Source organism: Notamacropus eugenii, chromosome 1, assembly GCF_028372415.1.
Source record: "Notamacropus eugenii isolate mMacEug1 chromosome 1, mMacEug1.pri_v2, whole genome shotgun sequence".
Taxonomy (NCBI): domain Eukaryota; kingdom Metazoa; phylum Chordata; class Mammalia; order Diprotodontia; family Macropodidae; genus Notamacropus; species Notamacropus eugenii.
Window position 1 is genome coordinate 251,119,338 of NC_092872.1, and position 5,698 is coordinate 251,125,035.

Consider the following 5,698-nt stretch of genomic DNA (forward strand, 5'->3'; position numbering starts at 1 on the left):
TCCATTTTTATGCATAAATTTATCCCATTCATATTCTAAGAAGATTGTTTATTTTCCTCCTTTCTATTTTTCCTCACTATCCTTTTCACCCTATTCTTATCCCTCCTCAGTCCTCTGCTTCACTTCTATATCTGCTACCCTACCCTCCTATTCTTTAACCTATCCACCCCTCTAAGAACCTCTCCTTTATCTTCTCTCCCTACTCTATCTCTTTGCCCTCTTATTTCTTTCTGAATTTAGAAAAGTTTTATGCCTTTTTAGATATATACTTTGCTCTCTCTTTAACCTGTTCCTGATGAGAGCAAGTTTTCAACACTACTTGTCCTCCCCCTACTAGTTTCTTCTGTATAATTTTTTTTCCTATTTTCATCTCATTTGTATGAGATAATTGCTCTCACTACAGTTATGTCTTACCACAGTTTTATTATTTTTAATTACCCCATCATGCTCAGCTTAGCCCAAGCCTTTCTTTCAAACTACCAAAATAAAAATGACAGTCATAAAAGAACTGATAATATTTTCGCATATTAAAAAGCAAATGATTTGACTTTATTGCATCCCTTATAATTGGCCATTAATGTTTACTTTATTTTTCTCCTGGATATTATATATTTAATTTTCCATTAAGTTCTGCTGTTTAGTCACAAACACCTGAAAGTATTTCAGTTTGTTAAGTGCCCACTTTTTTAGTTATGATTATATGTAACTTTGCTGGGTAAGTTACACTTGGTGGTAATCCCACCTCTTTGCCCTATGAAATATGGTATTCCAAGACCTACATATTATACTATATATATATATGTTATATATATATATGTATATATATATGCTATAGTATTCCTTCAACTTAGTAACTGGTAGGTCTTGTGTAATCTTTATTGTAGCTCTGTGATATTTAAATTGTGTTTTTTCTTGTGACTTCTAATATTTTCTCCTTAACCTGAGAGCTTTGAAACTTGGTTATGAGATTTCTATAACCTTTATTCCTGGGATCTCTTTCACGTGATGACTGGTGGATTTTTTTTTTATTTTTGCTTTGCCTTCTTCAGGGCAATTTTTCTTGATAATTTCTTGTAATATTGTATCAAGATTCTTTTTTTTTTATCCTGACTTTCAGGCAATCTGACTTTGCTTATATTATTTCTCCTTGATCTGTTCTCCAGATCAGATGTTCCTCTAATGAGATGTTTTACATTTTTTAATATTTTTTTCATTCTTTTGTTTTGTTAATTTTTTTGCCTTAGAATGTCATTAGCATCCTTTTGCCCAATTCTATTTTTCAAGGAATTATTTTCTTCCTTAAATTTTTGTTTCCCTGTTTCAAGTTGTTTGATTTTCTTGGACTGCTCTTATTTTTTCCCCTAATTTTTTCCTCAATCTCTCTTATTTTTTAAAGTCTTTTCTAAGTTCTAAGAAATCTTCTTGTGCTTGGGAACTATTTGACATTTCTCATTGAAAAAGGAGTGGATTTTTTTGGTTCCATTATCTTCTTCTGAATATAAATCCAGATCTTTTGTGTGCATGTGTGTATGTGTGTGTGTGTGTGTGTGTGTGTGTGTGTGTTTTATTGTGTTCTAATATGACAGTTGGCTATCACTCCTTTAAGATATCTTAGTGTTTCTTCTGAAAGATACTGAACTCCTTAGCAATCATTTCACAATAGCTATCATAACCATCTGTTCCCCTTGAGGTTATGGGTGGTCCTCTTGTAGTAGGGACAGTCTTTTTGAAGCTTGAAGCATCTGATGGTCTTTCATGCTACTCTTCTACTGGAGATATATTTCCTTCCTCTAAACCTGTGTTTAAATCTTCTACAGCAATGTCTGAAACAGCTTCTCTTCTCTCGTTTTCTGGAGGTTCATGGACTGGTTCATCATAGTCTTCATATGTTGTGTCTTCTGTATTATACTTCAGTGTTGTATCTTTGACTCCTGGTTCTATGATCTCTTGATAATCTGGATTGTCCTGTTCACATACAATCTCTTCCACATCTTTTTTATATTCATTTGAATCTGACTCAGGTCCTTTCATCTGATAATATCTATCTTCAGTTTCTTCATGAAGTGTTTCTGTTTCCAAGTCTTCAAGTTTATCTTGTAACTCATTTCTCGTAGGACTTTCTTCATCTTCTATTTGCTGTTCTACTGCTTCAACTGACTCTTCTTCCTTGTCATTTTCATGCGGTGCTTCTTTAAGGACAAATTCAATGTTCTCTTCCACTTCGTTTTCAACTTTCTGGTGTTCTAGTTTTCTTGTAGACTGATCTTCTGGTTGTATGTGATCCTCTGGTTATCCAGGTAAGACTGACTTTGCTGAGGCAGATTTTTCCTTAAATCCTAATAAAACTTTGGCATCATCTGCATCAAAATCACCATCACCACCAGCATTGTAGATTCCCAGCTTCCCTTGAAGTACCTCTGACAAGTTATAACGGAAGTCCTTTGCTTTGGCTAGAACTTCATAATCAGCAAACCAAACAACAGGTACAGAAGTCCGGACCCCCAGCAATGCAATGACCATAAATCATGTGAAAAATGAACTTTCAGAGAGCCCTTCCTTCTTCCCATTTTTACGTCCTCCATGCTTTGCCTCTCTGCGGGACCCTGGGCTGCTGCTGCTGCTGCTGCTACTGATGCCACCGCCCGCGCTGCTGCTGCTGTGGCCGTCGCTGCTGCCAGCCTTCGCGTTCTTCCGCGGGGCCATGCCGCCGCTGTCGGGGGCTGCAGCGGGTAGAACCTGAGGAGCTGCCTGGCGCAGGCCAGGTAAACAGCAGGGAGCAGGCAGGTGGCAGCAGGGGGAAAGGGCAATGCAGATCTTCTCTATCACCATACTAGTTATCTATGGTTGCGTTCTTTTTCCTTTACTTGCTTATTTAAAAAAATATTTTAACAATTATCAGAGTGATCAAGTTCTAGTCTTGAGGTATGGGGAATAAAGGCTCAAGCCTCAGGTCCTTCTTACTGCTATTTTCTGAGGTCTATTCCCGGGACCAATCTCAGGCTCCCCTCTCTACTTCTAAGCCACAGCTAGAACCTCAGTTGATGCCTTTTGTGCCAATGAATTTGTTTCCCGAGTTCCCTCTGGGGGTTGCAAACTACAGTTGTCCTCTCCTCCCTGGAACTGAAACCAGAGAGTGCTCTGCTACAAGTGTCCACAGCCAGCAGGGTCCCCACCCCTTGCTACTGCAGTCATCAAGTGTGTGCTAATTCTTTCTTCCCACAGCCCCAGCCCTGAATGTGTTTGGTCAGCACTGTTGTTCTTAGCCTTCCTGGAAGGTCCTTCATTCTTCACCTCCTCAGCCCTCACACCCCCACACTGTCCAGGAGGTGAAAGTTTCTAAAGCTGAGGGTGCCTCCCAACCTCAGCTGCTCCCAGAGTTTATTACTTATAGATTTCAGAGTTGGCCAGAGGTGTTTGTACTTCATTCGGGCCAAACCTCTGCACTGGGAAGTCAGGTCTTTCCTGGAGTCTTGTTGGGCTGTCTTGGGAGAACAACCACTTTACCCTGACTTTTGTTTATTTCAGCTGCTCTACATTCTCTCTGAGGCAATATTCTGTCTTTTTCTGTGCAGGAAATTTGGAGAGCTGAAAGTTTCTGACCACTATCTTTCCAGAATCTTTGAGTTTCCTCATCTTTAAAATGAATATTTTTGTGTATAGAATTTTATCTCATTAGGTTACTCTGAAGTTCAAATGACCTAACACATAGAGTGCTGTGCAAACTTAAAAGGATTATTATTATTAATATTTTGACTAGGCTAAATTGAAGATAAGATAAAATACTTAATCTAATGCATTCAACTCAAAATGAAAGATTATTACGCAATGCAAGTAATGTCAGATTTTATGGGAGATTTGAATTCAAATCCCAGCTTTTCTACTTATCTGAGTGATTTTAAGCAAATCACTTCCATTCCCTAGGGTTCAGTTTTCCTCTTTATAAAATGAATAGGTTGGACATTGGATTGTCTCTTCGATCTCTTCCTGTTCCAAAACTTAGGAAGTAGGTTACACTGTTCATGTTGACAGAAAGTTGGACATCACTTTATAGCCCAATGTTCTGAAGATCGTGGCTTTAATATGAGAACTGAGTTCTCCCCTTGGCTTACCTCAGGAAATATGATTGCTACTCTTGTTTCCCAAAGGGAGAAGACTTCCTTCTTAGGAATGGTCATTATAAAATGATAAAGATGGGGAATCCCTTAGAGAAATGATACTTCCTTTTTCCCAGTGAATCTACTTATTGATTAAACAATAATTCATATTTTACTAATTAAAATTTCAAGACATATTCAAAAGTTATTCCAAACCATGATGAAAAATGTCTCTCTTTGGAGCATAGCCCTAGTTTGGCACATTTCTCATGATCATCCCAAGAAGAGAGGGGACTGGATTGTATCAACAAAATGTTTCATCTCTCTTTACATGGATATCACAAACAGACCAAGTTGGCCAACCAGAGGATTATGATACCAGAGAATTGGAAAGGATCCCAGGAGTTGTTTAGTTCAATTCCATCCCAAACTATTAAATAATTAAGTTTAAATTTTGCTTTTTTGCTATAGTCTAGACTCTGCTTAAAGACCTCAAGTGATAAGGCATGTGCTGCTCATCAAGTTAGTATGTCCTATACTTAGGCACCTTTAATTAATAGGAATGACTCCTTTGAATTGTGCCCAGATTGGCTTTTATCCCTCTTAGCTTCCTATTATACTTCTATGGCATGATAAACATAACAAGACCCTTTCTGACAGAGCACACTGGCTCTCTCAAGATAAATTGGTATCCTGAGAGGTAAGATGCCCAAGGTTAGAGATCTTGAGTTCCCACAGGGCAAGGTGATCAGGTGTTCTCCATCATCTCAATTTATCTTCCCTTTCAATTCCATGTTCATCCTCTTTGTCCTGTTTTTTTATTTATTTTTTTGCTCAGAAGATCCTTCTGTCTTTAGCCAAAAGTGCAATTGTATTATTAGCTTACTGTATTGTAGTGAATCCTTCACCCAGGTGGCAAAGGAGATATAAGACTGATCGGGAGTTCAAATTTGACCTCAGACACTTATTAGCTATGGGACCCTGGCAAGTCCATTAAGTGCTATCTATCTCAGTTTTTTCAGTTGGAAAATAATGAAAATAATAGTCCCTATATCATAGGATCATTGCAGCAATCAAACAAAATAATATGTATATAGTGCTTACCACAGGAACGAGTATGTAGTAGGCATTTAATAAATGATCGTTTCCTTATTTCTATCTACCATACAAAGTATTCCTATCTTTTCTTCATGTCCCTTACTGTTGAATTAAAACTCAAAGTCCCTGATGCTGTCTGTACCCCTCCCCTCTTTTTTGGTAAGTCATAGCTTACACTAACCTCTGGCCTTCCTACAACTATTATTGTTGGAACTGTGTTGTTCTTATTCATCCTCACTTCCCTCTTTTGTACACATTCTTTTAAAATCTGACTTCATTCACAAGCATCCCTGCAGTGAGATCAGTCTCTTTAAAAACACTTTCTCCCTATTTTTTCCTTATTGGAATCCTTTGTGTCTGCAACACAAGAATTGTATTACTGAGAACCATTCATTCATCTGGAGTAGACTTCCTTTTTTCATCTTAGGTCATAGAATCCTACCTTCTAATTCTCAGAAGTCTTTAGAGTTTTCTGTTTTTAAGTTTACAATATTCAAAGAGTATGC

General features: G+C 37.7%; 1 pseudogene; it reads right to left on the minus strand.

The window, feature by feature from the left end:
- Positions 1–1,758: 1,758 nt before the first annotated feature.
- LOC140525016 (aspartyl/asparaginyl beta-hydroxylase-like) lies at positions 1,759–2,703 on the minus strand (annotated as a pseudogene).
- Between the last annotated feature and the right edge of the window lie 2,995 nt (positions 2,704–5,698).